General features: G+C 35.8%; 1 protein-coding gene and 1 non-coding gene across 4 annotated transcripts in view; both read left to right on the top strand.

Moving 5' to 3' along the window:
• Nucleotides 1-15,998, top strand: part of PTPRR (protein tyrosine phosphatase, receptor type R) — a 223,204-nt gene that overhangs the window by 153,056 nt on the left and 54,150 nt on the right. The window lies entirely within an intron of this gene.
• LOC112472545 lies at nt 6,673-6,807 on the top strand. Its single transcript, XR_003043649.1, has one exon. It is a non-coding gene; the product is annotated as a small nucleolar RNA SNORA70 (small nucleolar RNA).

Genomic DNA, 15,998 nt, shown 5'->3' with positions numbered 1-15,998 from the left:
GATTGTCCCTTATACAAAAGATTTCTTTTGCTTCCAGAAAGCTATAACTCAAGATAGTGTAAAAACTTTAAAAAAATCACTTCAATGCATTAATAAATTTTTGTTTTTAATAATGAGAAATATTAAGCCTTGAGCAAAATATATGACCCTTAACATAAGTTTGAATTCTTCTGTCCCTTTTAATGATTTCAGATTGCTAAAAATGGCAAAATTAGAAGAAGTAAAAATACTTTAAATATAAAATAACTTAAAAGGAAAAAAAATGCCCTCAAAAGTTATCTTAGGACTTTTCTGCCCAGGGTTTCAAGCTGAAGTTTTGGTGATATGACTCGCCAAGTTAATTTCCAAGTCTCTTATCTGTAGTTTATTCTTGTAACTGTAGTTGCTACTGGTTTTTAACTTGTACACAGGAAACCAGTGCCAATCAATTTTGTTCCCAAGGTAACAGGAAACCCTGGTTGGTCAGATGTTGATTGTGCTTGCTGTTCATGCTCCACCCATCATATTTTCTTCCCTTTTGGCTGAACTTAAGACAAATTAATCAGTAGTCGACATCTGGCAGACAGTTTTGGTGTCTTCTCAGTGATTTGTTGAACTGCACAGATAAAAAGTAAAAATTCAGTGCGTAAAACTTGTAGATACTAAATAGAAACACTGGCAAGAATCCCTTGTAAGGACTTGCATGGAAGGCCCCTCTCTTGGTTTTTAAATTGAAAGCATGAATTTTCTCAAGTAATGAAACATCTGCTGAATAAATATTTCACCTTTTTTACGATGGTGAGTGGCTTACCTCACCCTTTTATAAATTCCAGATATGAAATGTGTGACAAGGGGCAAGGAAGGGCTCAGAGAATGTTAAGCTTTTTAACAGGTCTCTGGTATTTGTGATTAATCTTTAGCCACCTGCAAATTTTCTTCAGAGTAAGTCCTATTCCACATTAACATATTCCTTATCACTGAACACTCTGACAGCAAATGTTGGTACTCAGAACATGACAAATAAGATAACTCATAATTAAAAGTTAAGCATCAAATCAAGCCAGATGACCTTCTCATCCCTCGAAGCCAAGCTTCTTTGGAGCCTCCTCTTTCATGATTCATGACTCTATTAAAAGAAAAATTACAAACTGTCTACCAGCCTTGTGAACTGTTTTCAGAAACCATTAGTTTTAAAGACAGTGGGACTAGAATGTATGTCTGATTTTATCAGGTCTAGTGATATGAGAAACGTATGAGAAATGTAGTTTGTTGTTTTTTCTGTATAGGAAGACGAAGGAATGTAACAATGCAGGAAAATGAGATTAAGATAAACCTAAAAAGGGCAGGTATGTTGGACCGGATAGGCTTTTCCTGTTCCTAAAATGTCTTGTGTTCTTACACAGGAAAAGTATTCTTCTTCAGCAGGGCATTTGCAAGTCCTAGGCACAAGACCTGAAAGTACCCTGGGTTTGGTGAAAAGAAAGCAGGAAAGAGGTGGGTGGAGAGGAAGTGTCTATGGCGGGTCCATAACCAGGGTAAATTTCCCGAAGGGTAGAGGAGTGTTTAGCCATTTATTCATCTACAACTCCTTTTTCTGGGGCATGAACTCTGCTAGTTTGTTCTTTCTTAATATTTTCCACACTAAAATTTAAATACATTTAAAATGGAGGTCAGCTCAGGCCATAGAGTCACCACAGTTTGCTGCCCTTGCTGACTCTGTCAATCTCAATGTCTTCCAACTACCCTCCCAAAGATTTCTTTCCTAGATGTATCAGCAGGGGGAAATTTGATGCACTTGTTTTAGTTTTTCACTAAAGTATCTTCCATGGAGAGGTTAGGTCTGTGAAGTAAAGATTAAATGCTAGAAAAGGTTTGCAATGTTTTGAATCCTAACCATTTTGCAGAACCATAATAGTCCTGGTTTTACCAATAGCCATGTAGCAGAAAAGCCCAAGACACTAAGTATTAATAAGGAGACAGGGAGACTTGGCATTGGTCAAGGCTCTGTAAGAAATCTGGTAGTGAACTGAAATAGAATCCTGCAGCAACCCTAAAATGAATTTAAAAGTCATTTAATGTCTCCCCGCTGCCCCCTCATTTTATTTCCCCATTTGATTTGCATAACAATTGATTTGGACAGGAGCAATCCACTGTGCGCCTGCTCTTCTTTCTACCTGTGGTCCCATTGTAGTGCGCCTAAGGAGTGTGTCCAAGGCGAGTGGCTGCCAGTTGTTATTCACAGTAGCAGTGGGTGCCCCTTGTGAGATGCTGGCTAAAATAGATGAGTATTCCTGGACAGCAGTTTTACCATGTGCAACGCTGACTGACTCTGACTGTAATCAAAACTGTTCCCTTGGTTCTTTAGCATCATTTCTAACCTACTAAGCTGAGAGCTTTAGGATGTGTGGCAGTAGCGTGCATAAATAGGAGCTTTTGTAAGGCATCCAAGCATAGGGATAACAATGGGTAAATGGCTGCAATGCATTTCTTTCAGGGACATATGGCAAGTGTGTTTTTCTGGATGCTCTTGTTTATATAACGCATGCATTTAAATAATTAAACTTCTCTTGGCATGCTTTGAATAGAAAGTGTTACTATTCTGGAGCACCTACCTCTGTATATGCAAACCCTATCCAGTGAAGAACCAAATTCGAGCCTTAATCTAAACCTGGATAGAAAAAGTTGTTGGGGAGAAGATTAGGGAGTGAGGGAAGTAAGATTATTTATTGGGCTTATTTAAAAACTGAATAACATCCCAAGGTTTAGTGTTAGTACCAATAAGAAAAATGTCCCAGAATAATTATTTCTAAATGGAGAGAAAGGAACTAGAAAAGCTTCGATATGCCTCTGTGAACACCTAACATTTGTTGAGCAGCTGCTATGTGCCAAGTACTATACAGGATGCATCACAACTACATAATATCACTTCCTTCTCAAAAATTCCTCAAGGAGATAGATTTAATAATCACAACTTTAATGATGAGGACTGAGGCACAGACATTTAAGTAAACGTCATAGAGCCTGTAGGCTGCAGAGATGAGCTCAGGCCTGTGTGCCACCAAATCTCATGCTCTTTCCTGTCTCCCCTGATGCCCAAGGCACCCAGGAATTCTTCTGTTTTAACCTTTTCTATATTCGTAGTCCGACTGTATTCAATTTCGTCAGTGGAGAGATAAAAGAATTCTAAAATAGTTATCCGTTCCGCCTAACCCCTCGTAAACCCACCACTCTCCGAGAAGAGCCGGTGGTGCGCCTTCCACCCCTAGATGGCACCTGTGCGCCACTAACAGACGAAGAAATCTCAGGGTCAACAGCAGTTCGGAATTTGCTTTTGTTCCAAGGACATTGAAGCAGCTCATTTCATTTGTCTTCAAAAATCCTGCTGGAGATATTTGTTGCCTTTTTAAAATTTAAAGCCAAATCAAATAATCAGAGAAAAGGCCAGGTAAGGATCCTAAAGTTGACAAGCAGTCTCAGAAACCTCCCTTCCCCAGCGGCCCCTTATCATCTGTAGAAGGCAGTCCCGTAGGGACCTTGCTGTTACACTTCAGACAGCAAATGCACTTAGCAGGGTTTCCCAGCTAGAATGTCCATGGTTTTTTAGAAGATTCTTGTTCGAGATCAATAAGAGAGCTTTCATTTCTTCTTTGTTAGCAATGATAAAGATTTATGTTATATGGAAATAATCGAATCAGGTGTTTAAGCCTTTGCAATTTTCATTGTAAAAGAAAAGGAAGGATTTGTTGTCCTCTTTCTCCTCCTAACAAAATAATACAGTTTAGTCAGAGAGTTTTATAAGATTCATTAGGATTTGCATTAAAAAGGGATTTCTGTGATAAAGCACAATTTCACTACAGAAACGATCTGCAGGAAAAGATGCGGGTGGGGAGCCTTGCAAAGTTTGCATTCATGAACCCTTGGGTTCCCGTAATGTTGCAGACCTTATCGAGGGCAGCCCAGGAGCGAATTGGCAGTACATTAGAAAGCATGATTATGAGAGGGAAAGCTGAAATGGCCCTCATGTCAGCTGTTTTCCTCCACAGGATACTGGGTGATTCCTGTCCCAACCAGATACTGATTACTTAAAGCTTAGCCCAAGAGTTCTTGTCAAAAACGATTTCCGTAGTATATTTTGACTCGCTGGTGTCTGAAGAACTTTTGGAATTTGTTAGGTGTGGACCTGAACTCTAACAACTCAGAGTTTTCAGTTAATGAACTCTATCCGTTTGAACAGAATGTCTTAAGCACCTGGTTTTTATCTCATTCACGGTTCTCTGAATGTCCTCATCTGACATAGAGAATGATTGATGGGAAGATGTGTGCACTGATAAATGCATGCACCGACAAATGAAAGTAAAAACATATCTTCAAACTGTTTTATACAGTATTTTAAACATATGCAAACTGCTATAAATTTTCAATCTGTAAATTTATGTATTCATTTCCCACTTCTATAAGCGAGGTAAACTCAAATATTTAAATTGTTGAAGACTGTATTTTAGAGTAAATAAAATTTTCTTCATATGAAACACAAAGAATTAATGTAACATCCAACTTTTCAAATATTCTACCAAATAACCCAACCAGAATGGTAAGACACAAAAAGGGTGTGTGTTTATATATAAGTAGTGAACCATGAAGGCTTTTTAAAAAGACTTGTCTTGAAAGTATAACTACCAGTCTTAAGGTTTACAGAACTTCGTTGTTCCAAACATCCAGAAGTTAAGAAGCAATTTCAAATATTATAAATAATGATATTCAAATCAAAATAATAGATTATCTAAAATTCATTTTATCACAAATCAGATAATTTGAGAGACTTTTCATATACTATTGCTGTGTGGAATTTTTTAAAAGAAAATCTTATTTTTCATTTCTTAGCATGGATCGCTATTCATACAAGAAATCGATAAGCATTATAAGAAAATCAAGGTTTATGCTATCAGGTTATCTGATTTTCTATTATAGTTATTAGGTTTTACATTATAATTGTTTGGTACATAGTAAAAGCAAATACTAATTTTTTTTTATTTGAGAATCAATAAAAAACATCATAATAAACAGAAGAAACAATTCATACTTCGTCAGTCTTGAAAGGCTCTGGGTACTTAATTCTTATTTCCCTTTCTACACATACAAATCTCTGCCATCCGTAGAAGAGACACATTGATGCAGAGAGGGAATTGAAATCAGGTCAATTATGTTCCACAGCCTTGGCAGCATTGCCAGGCACTTTTATATATGGAACGTGTTCTGTATTGAATGATTTTGTCCTAAAGTTCTGTATTGACTTTGTCAGGACACCCTAAGTGTCCTATATTCAGATTTTTTCATTAAATTATGAAATTTTAGCAGTTAGAGCTATTTTTCAAATCTGACTGGGTATACTGTGTTTTTATTTGCTAAATCTGGTGACCTACACTTTGCAACCCCTTGTTAAAGTCTTTTAGTAAGTAGATTCATCGTATATTTCTTAAGTCCACTCAGCATCAGAAATGACCATTTTTAGAATTGTCACTAGTATAGCTTAGGACCACGTAACATGCTCAGATGACAGAATTAACTGGTATTTCAAGTCATTCTAATCTGACATTCTTCCTTTATCTGAAATGAAATATATATTTTTTCCTCCATTATTACATCATTCACAAAAGTATTTTGTCCTAGAGATCTAATAAAAATATCATTGAAAATCTCAGAGATTAAGAGTTGTCTAGATAAATATTAGGATTTCTATGTTCAGGTCTTCATTATAAATAAATAATCAATTAATTTATAAAACAATACCTGAGAGAGAATAGTTTATAAGAGAAACAAGGAATATACTTATAGCTATTGTTCAAAAGTGTGATTTCACATTTTCTCCACTGCCATCTGCCTTGAAGAAGTTCCAATGAATATATTAAGTATAGAACATTTTAATTTTGTCTACAGTTATAGATGTCATTTGGATGGCAAATCCCTATAGTGAAGACTTAATGATTACCAGTTGCATATTACCAGAGAGCAGATTGAAGTGGCTTCTGTGATTTAAAAAAAAAAAAAAAAATTCGTTATGAAGATTGTCTTGGTACCATACCTGATATTCTGTTCTTTCTGGAGCTATATTTCCCCACACCTCTGTGAAGCCTAGAGTCTAGTAACTTTCACTCTTCACTTTATCTCCTATTTAAAAAAAAAAAAAAAAAAAAAAAGTTATTTTAAATAATCTTGCATGAATAGTGATTAAAGCTGACCTGGTAGATATTCTGTTGCAGTGGCCCAGGCACATACCATCTTGTATATTCCAAAGTGGTTGGAAGAAGCCACCACGTATATTTATAAGTCTAGATAATAGAGTCACTGGTCTCAAAGTAGGTGTATACTCCACAGGGAATATGCAGAATGGTCCATTGGGATGTAGAAAAAAAATATTAGAAGAGTCATATTTGCTTTTCTCTTGCCATTTTCTATTTCAAATCTTGTGTTTTATAATTTGCATGATAATTAAGTATGGTAGTACATGTATATAATTTATAAATAAATAAGTAAATTTCAGTGGAGATATTCTTACTTTTTTTTTACTTATAAGTGTAAAAGAGAAAAAATTTGAAAGTTACTAATAAATCTACCTGAATCGAAATGTAAATTTAGAAGGCAGATATAGTGAAATCAATCCAAATGTTTTCTAGCATATCAAAATTCCAATATTCACTCCAGCCAATTAAGCCGACTGTGCTCTTTTCCCCATGGGGGCCCGGTGTGCAATGGCTGCAAACAGCAGCATCCTTGGTAGTATATGCAGCCTATTGTTTGTATGGGTTGTTCAAAGGGACCTTGGAGACAGTCTTTTCCAGTAGATACTCATGTCTGATCTCATGCTATTTCCAATCTAGACAGGGTGCCTTTGGAAAACCCCAGGACACAGTGGCCAGGGTCCACATGGGCCAGGCAATCATGTCCATTTGCACCAAGCTGCAGAACAAGGAGCATGCAATTGAGGCTCTGTGCAAAGCTAAGTTCAAGTTCCCTGGCCGTCAAATATCCACATTTCCAAAAAGTGAGGCTTTACGAAGTTTAATGCAAATGAGTTTGAGGACATGGTGCCTGAAAAGCAGCTCATCCCAGATGGCTGTGGGATCATATACACCCTAATCATGGCCCCCTGGACAAATGGCAGGCCCTACACTCATGAGTCTTGGTGCTGCCTTCTCCCCACTCTTCCACTAATAAATCCCTATCTCTGTCTGTAAAAAAAAAAAAAAAAAAATCCAATATTCTAATAGTTATCCTGTTATAAAGGCTTAGAAACTGATAGAGGGAGAAATAAAAGAGGTAAAGAGACTGATTTTTGTAATATTTAAAATAACGACAAAAAAATTTACTTTTGCCATACTTGATATATAGGAGAAAACTTATATTAATTATACCTCTCATAATTGTTCCTACATTTGTTCAAATAAACAAAGATATAGTTCAGGAATGTCCATTGTAACATTGTTGGTAAATAGCAAAAAGAATTGGAAATAAATACATATATCAATGGCTATTTACCAATAAATATGTATTATTGTATATTTATTATTTATGAAATCCATATGGTTACTCTAATAAGACAAGCTTTCCTATATATAAAGTGGAAAAAGTTTCAAAACTGTATGGAACTTTACGATTCAATTTCTATTGAAAACCACATACATGTTTATGTTTATAAATGTATAGATAATTTCCAGAGGGTGCATAAGAACATAAACAGTGGTGAGATCTGAGAAGTAGAGGGATTTCGTTTGCCTCCTTCTGTGTAATTTCAAAACTTTACTATAAGTATATATTAATTTTATAGTTAAGTTAAATTAATGTTTTAAAAATTAAAACAAATAAGGCCTCACTTTTTTTGAATTAATAGGTATTTGTAGCATAGATATCTCTACTCAACATAAAATGAAGTGCAACTGGAAGAGTAACCACATTTTGTGAATAATAATGCATATGGTCATTAAAACCAAGAAGATACCTTTAGGTGTTTACTTCAGACTATAACAAGCAGTGACAAAACTATACTTTATGGTATGGAGACACAGCAATAAGTTTAACATCCCTCATATGATTCTTGATATTTCATTGGCTTCTTTCATTATATTTCAATCACAGATATAGAGAATTACATTATAAATATCCATGCTTCTACCATCCAGCCTTATTAACAAAATATAAATACAATAAAAACTCTGGTTCCTTTTGACTAATCTAATTTCCCTCCCCTTCCCTCAAAACATCTTTAAATTCCACATACGAGTGAAATCATATGGCTTTTGTCTTTGTTTGACTTACTCTACTCAATGCAATACTCTAGGTCCATACATATTGTTGCAGATAGCAAGATTTTGTTTTTTTTATGGCTGAGTCATATTCCACTATATATATGTACCACCTCTTCTTTATCCATTCATCATAATGGGAAGCCAGATTGCCCAGATTTACAATATCTTGGCTATTGTAAATAATGCTGTAATGAACATATGGAAACACATGTTCCTTCAAGTAGTGTTTCGGATTTCTTTGGATAAATACCCAGAAGTAGGATAACTGGGTCCTTCTTTGTCTCTTGTTATAGCCTTTGTTTTAAAGACTATTTTGTCAGGTATGAATATTGCAAACCCAGCTTTTTGTTATTATTATTTCTATTTTCTTGAAACATCTTTTTTTATCCCTTTACTTTCAGTCTGTGTGTGTCTTTCGATCTGAAGTGAGTCTCCTGTAGGCAGCATATGTAAAAGCCTTGTTTTCTTATCCATTTACCCATCCTGTCTTTTGATCGGAGCATTTAATCCATTTACATTTAAAGTAATTATTGATATATATGTAGTTATTGTCATTTTGTTATTCATATTTTTTATCTTATCTTTCCTTCTTCTTAAAGATGTTCCTTTACCATTTCTTGAATACTGACTTGGTGGTGATAAACTCCTTTAGCTTTTTCTTGTTTGGGGGTTCATCTTGTTTGGGACTCTCTAAGCTTCCTAGGCTTGTATGTCTACTCCCTTCACCAACTTAGGGAAGTTTTTAGTTATTATTTCTTCAAATAGGTTTTCAATTCCTTGCTTTCTCTCTTCTTCTTCCGGTACCCTATGATGCAAATGTTGGTATGTTTGATGTTGTTTTAATAGCCCCTTAAACTGTTTTCTTACTGCTGTTCTGATTGGATGTTTTCCGCTACCTTATCTTCTAAATCACTGATTTGATCATCTGCTTCATGTAATCTACTGTTGATTTCCTCTAATGTATTCTTCATTTTAGTTATTGTATTCATTTTGGACTTTTTCTTTTTTGTTTTCTATCTCTTTAATTTCTCACTGAGTTTATCTACTATTACCATAAGTTCATTGAGCATCCCTATAACCAGTGTTTTGGACTTTGCATCTGGTAGATTTCCTGTCTCCATTTTGTTTAGATCTTTTTTTGTTATTTCATTTGGGACATATTTCTTGTCTCCCCATTTTGACCATCTCCCTGTGTTTGTATTAGGTAAGGCTGCTGTATTTCCAGTCTTAGCAGAGTAGCCTTATGTAGTAGATGTGCTGTGGCGCACAGTCTTCCTTGGTCACCTGAGTTAGATGCTCTAAGTATGTCCTTTGTATGGGTTTGTGTGTGCCCTCTTGTTGTAGTTGAGCCTTGGTTGCTATTTGCATGTTAACAGGAGGGATTGACCTGATTGCTTGAGAGGACTGGCCATGAGGGGCTGGCACCATGGAGCAGAATTCACTTTAGCAGAACTCTGGTGCCTGCCCAGTCTGCCCTTTGGGTGTGTTGTCTTCGAATGCAACCCTGGGTGATGCTTCACCTTGGTCTGAAGCTGCCCACTGGACATGCCAGACCTGGGCCTCCTAAGAGGGGCTCTGCTGCAGGCCAAGTTTAGCAGTAGCCTGTGCCCTTCCAGGGACTACAAGAGCCACCAAGCAATTTGTAGATGGATGCCATCTACACTGGGTTTAAAGATACCTAAAGAGGCCAAGCCATGAACTGAGGCCAACTGCCACTAGTGCCGGGCTTTGGATTGCTTAGCAAGAGGTATGGAGCATGCCGAGGCCAAATGCTGATTGTTTGGATCTTGTGAACCTCTGAGAGATTTTAGGAAAGTCCACAGCATGAGGCAAGACAGGCCAGTTGTATGGAAAAGCCACTGGAGGTGGCTTGAGTGGACCTGAAAGTTGGTAGAGGTAGGGCCTCAGGGAATCACCAGAGCAGGGTGCCCTGTGCTACCCACATTGATGGCAGCCACATGGGTCTGCACGCTGGGAGAGAGGAGGTTTCAACAAAGAAACATTTGATTCTACCAGCACTTCTCTCTGGGAGAAAGCTGTACTCCCACCCCCAGCCCTTGCCCTGAAGCCAGACAATTCAGTTCCACCCCATATGTCCCTGGCACTTTCTAAGCAACTGCCCCAGTGCTGGTGCTCAGAGCAAGTGAACCTATCAGTGAGTAAATCTGAATGTGGCCCTTTAGGAGGAATGCCTGGTACTTGAGCAGCCCTCCATCTCACTCAGCCACAATCTCCACTGGTTTTCACAGTCAGAGGTTTTGGTAACTTCTCTTCCTGGCACTGGAACCCTAGGTTGGGGAGCCTACTGTGGGACTAGGACCCCTTGCTCCTCTGAGGGGACCTCCACAGTTGAGATATCCCTCTTGATTCTCAACCACCACACACGGTGTGGGATCTGCCCTGTTCCATGTCTCTGCATGCCTACCATGGCTTCTTCTGTATGGCCTTAGTTGTGGGACTTCTGTTCGGCTGAACTTCAAGTGATTCTCAATGATGGTCGTTCTGTAGTTATAATTTTGACGTGGTCATGAGAGGAGGCAAGCACAGCGTTTACCCACTCTGCCACCTTGACCGGCCTTGGTCTACTGATTTAAATGGTAGTCTCAACCCCAAAACACTCAGAATAATGTCTTACCAAATATCTTGGCACTCCATGGCCCAGTCAAGCTGACATATAAAATTAACCATCACAGATACTATCAAGAAAGTGAAAAGATAATCCATAATATTGGAGAAAATATTTGCAAATTATATATCTGATAAGGGTCTAGTATCCAGTATATAACTAACTTTACAACTCAAAAATAAAATGACAAATAAAAATTTAAAAATGGGCAAAGGATTTGAATAGACATTTCTCTATCAAAGAAATATGAATGGCCAGTAAGCACATGAGGAGATGCTTAACATCATCAGCCATTAAGGAAGGAAATGCAATCCAAATCGCAATGAGATACCACATCACACCAAGTAGGATGACTTTAATCAAAACTATGGACAATAACAAGTATTGGCAAGAATATGGAGAGATTGGACCTCATATATTGCTGGTGGGAATGTAAAACAGTGCTGCTACTTTGAAGAACATTCGGCAGTTTCTCATGAAGTTAAACCTAGACTTACCATGTCTCAAACCGATGCCACTCCTAAGTGTATACCCAAGAGAAATGAAGACATATGTCCACAGAAAAACTTGTACATAAGTGTTCATAGCAGAATTATTCATAATAGCCCAAAGTAGAAACAATCCAAGTGTCCACCAACTGATAAATAAATAAATAAATGTGATATATCCATGCAATAGAATATACTGTGTCATAAAAAAGAATGAAGTATTGATAGATACCACAACATGGATGAACTTTGAAAATTTTATGCTAAATAAAAGAAGTCAGACACAAAGGCCATATGTTGTATGATTCCATTCATATAAAATATCCAAAATAAGCAAATTCATAGACACAGAAAGTAGTTTAGTAGAGGAAGGAATGGAGATTAACTGCTAATGGATTGGGTAGAGAGTTTCCTTTTGGGAGAGAAGAAAATGTTAGAAAACTGATTGTTGTGATGTTTATACAACTCTGTGACTATACTAAAAACCATTAAAGTATGCAATTTAAAAAGGTAAATTTTATGGTGTGTAAATTACATCTTAATAAAAAAGAGGAAAAGTATATTTAACTTTAATTTTATATCAAAATATGTGCTGTTTCTAGAAAATTAGTTGGACATTGCTTTTTGCATTTTTTTCATTTTATTTGATTTCGTTGAAACATGCAAATCTAGAAATTTTTTATTTATAGAAAAGTAAAGAGGTATATTTCCTACAGCAAGTAATTTAATGACAAATTTCATGACAAATTTCATGACAAATTTCAGTTCACTCTTTTAAATGTATATGGCATTTTGCATTTCAGAAATACTTTTTTTTTAACCAGTCCATCTGCTCTTTGGACATAACATAGATAATAAAAAAGTGTTCAAAGTAAGAATTTTTTCCTTTGTCTGATATGCATGATATCTGCACTTGGGTGAATGGCTATTTGATTTTCAAGGCTATCTTGCAATTATTTAAGCTGACAGTGGATTAGAGAAGACCCAGAAATAAAAATGAATTACTGTGAATGACATCAAATCAACATATTCCAGTTACTTGAGGGGAAAAGCTTATTTTAACTATTGGCAACCATGTTCAATAATTTATATTTAAGCACCTATCCTTGTCCTAGACATCACCGATAACATAATTGTGTGTTTACGTTGGCAAGAACATGATCATAGTGATCAAGTCAAGTGCCCCTCTCTTCATTTATCGCTAGCACAACTCTTCCAGGTAATGGAGGTCTTCCTTCCACCTGAGAAGTGATGGTACTTTAAATACAATTGATGGCCACAGAATAACCCAGAAAAGTCATTGATTCTTCACTGGCCAAAGGAAGCAACTCCCTCCTCTGAAATTCTAAGGTGAAAGGCCAACAACTTTGAGGGCAAGCAGTCATCCTGGTTTATTCCTAAAGCATTCTAACTGACCAAAGCCCATGACTGCATTGCTGGGTGGTGCACTTTTAAATTAACACTGAACAAACACGAGCATGTATATTTAACTAAATTGCTGTTCTTAGATAAACATTTGGGGAAAATCTGGACACAGTAGATTTTCAAAATTTTGACTGAGAGTTCATTTTAGGTAAAAGTAGACTTTAATGTACTCTATTTGCTGACTTAAGATATTTGCTTCTTATATCAGATGACTGAGAAGGATTTCTAGAAGTGTTCAGATGGATATTAAATTAATTACTTTTTAAAATATCTAATTCTCATAAATGTGAAAATTTTCCTTTTAAAAATTTAATTTCATAAATGTTTGTCTCCAATAATTTAAGGCAAATTCAAAGATTTAATATAAAGAAATGCGCTCTTTAAGTAAATAACCTCTACCTCTACAACCTTCTAGGCATAACTATTCCATAATAGGCTACAAAATATTTGAATCATCCAAAAGTCCTCAAGATAAAAAGCCATGTCTTATTAACCCTGGTACTCACAATACCCCCATCTAGGGCCTAGCATGGTTTCTAGAAAAAAGTAGGCACTCAGTAAATGTTTATTGATGAACTAAGTTTATCACAGCTTTGTGGTTAAAATAGTCTCAGTAGTCATACTACTTGTATTCAAATACCTTACTGTATGATTTTTGATATGTTACTTAACATCTTTAGTTTCTCCATATATAAAATGGGGAAAATCACAGCACCTCCCTCAAAAATTGTTGTAAGCATTAAATGAGATAATACAAGTAAACCACTTTTTGCAAGCTTAGCTTAATTAATGTTAGCTGCTGTCATCATCAACAACATTATTAGCACTTATTGCATACATTAATTACATTACCACATTACACTGTTACATTAGCCACATAACCACTTTGGGATTAAGGGCTCTTCTCATCCTGGGGCCAGCTGGTTATTGCTCTGGGAGTTTAATGAAAAACTAAGCCAGGATTCCCACTTGACTCTCGTTAGAGGGAAGATGGAGTCAGTGAAAATCAATACTTTCTTTTCTTCTCTTTTTCTCAAACTCCTTGACCCAAAGAGGGGCAAAAATTAAGAAATCTGCACTCTGACTGCAAACATATAACAAGCAGAGGTTCCAAGTAAGCTCTGGGGAAGAGAGGTAACCTTTATTAGATTTCTGGTATGTATCTGTGTATGTTTGTGTGTGTGTACAGATACAGATATATCTCGAGCTGCATGACAAAATGGTTCTATGTTTTTATTCATGAAGCCCCTGATGGGAATTTACTATTACTAACGTATATTGTTCTTGTTTTATATAATCTTATTCTCCAAAATGTCTCTTGTATTATGCAAACACATATACTACATGTTGACTACAAAATTTTCCATAAATGTCACACAAACAAATAATAATCAGAGCTGCCACTGTCCATGTTTCTACACATATATTCCAGTGAAGTTTTATACCTCCTGCCATTTAAAAACAGTTCCTCTGGGAAATGTTTTCAATGCTTCTGGTCCATTCTCTCTCTCTCTCTCTCTCTCTCTCTTTCTTTCTCTCTCCACCCCCTCTCTCCCTCTCTTTCTCTCTTCTTTCTTTCTTTCCTTCCTTCCTTCTTTCTTTCTTTCTTTCTTTCTTTCTATCTTTCTTCCTTTCCTTCTTTCTTTCTCAATAAAACTTTCAATAAGTGAACAGTTTTCCTTAAAATGATACTATGATAAAATTATAACAAAGATTGATCATAAGATCTTGACAACTTTTTACCGCTCTCTAATTCCTGAAGAGTTTTATCACTCCAAATGAGTATGGAACCCCATACTCATTATCATGACTCCCCAGTTGCCATCTTAACAATATTAAGATGTTTTCATTTATCATGGATATATACCTGAGAGGAATTGCTCAATCATATGGTAACTATAGGTTTAACTTTTTGAGGAGCTGCCAAACTGTTTTTCCAAAACAGCTACTCCATTTTATATTCCCAACAACAATGTATGTGGGTTTTGATTTCTCCATATCCTTACCAACACTTGTTATTGTTTATCTTTTTATTATAGCCTTACTGGTGAGTGAGTCCGGAGTGGTATCTCCTTGCGGTTTTGATTTCATGATGCCTAATGATGTTGAACATTTTTTCTTATTTACCTCTGGATTCTCAATTACATTCCACTGATCTATACATCTATCCTTATGCTAATGCCACATTGTTTTGGTTAGTGTGGCTTTATAATAAGTTTTGACCTCAGCAATTATGAGTCCTCTAACTTTGCTCTTTTTCAAAATGAATTTGGCCATTCTGGATTCCTTGCATTTCCATATGAGTTTTAAGATCAGATTGTCAATTTCTGCAAAAGAATCATCTGGGATTTTAACAGAGATTGTGTTGACTCTGCAGATCAATTTCAGAAGTATTGCCATCTTAACAATATTAAGTCTTCTAGTACATAAACATGGTATGTCTTCCATTTACTTAAGTCTTCTTTAATTTCTTTCAATGATGTTTTGTAGTTCACAGTGCACTTTTTGCAAAGTATTTTATTCTCTTTGATGATATTGTAAATGGAATTGTTTTCTTAATTTTGCCTTCAGATTATTTATTGCTAATTTATAGAAATACAATTGATTTCTTAGATTGATTTTGTATCACACAACCTGAAATGAGCTTGTCTCAACTTTTTCAGAATCAATCCCCCAAATGCTAGTATTATTTTCATTTTTTTTGTGTGTGGATTCTTTGGGGTTTTCAACATATGAGATCACGGCATATGCAAATAGAGATTTCTCTGCAGATTGCAGAATTCAGTTTTAAAACTTAAGCTGCACAACTAGAAGTTGTAAAGAAAAAAAAAACGAAGAAAGTGAGAAGTATATTTTTTGATGACTCACATTTTAGTTGAGTTCTATGGATCATTGTGATCATGTGGGTCATTTCTGGTCTTGAAAGTAAATCAGTATATTTAATTTAGTTGTAATGTTTAGTGCTAAAAGAATTTTTTGATAATTGCTTCAAGAAACAAGAAGTTATCATTGTGTTACTTAGAAAATATCATTGTGTGTGTGTGTGTGTGTGTATGTGTGTGTGTATAAACTAAAATTAAGAGAAAATTTCCTCATTTCAGAAAAAATGGTTTATTCATTGAGGCTTATTAATATTTCTTCAGCATTGAATAATAAAATAATTTTGAAAATTGCTTCAGC

This window comes from Pteropus alecto, unplaced genomic scaffold, assembly GCF_000325575.1.
Source record: "Pteropus alecto unplaced genomic scaffold, ASM32557v1 scaffold76, whole genome shotgun sequence".
NCBI lineage: Eukaryota > Metazoa > Chordata > Mammalia > Chiroptera > Pteropodidae > Pteropus > Pteropus alecto.
This window is presented reverse-complemented; position numbering and strand designations above follow the sequence as displayed.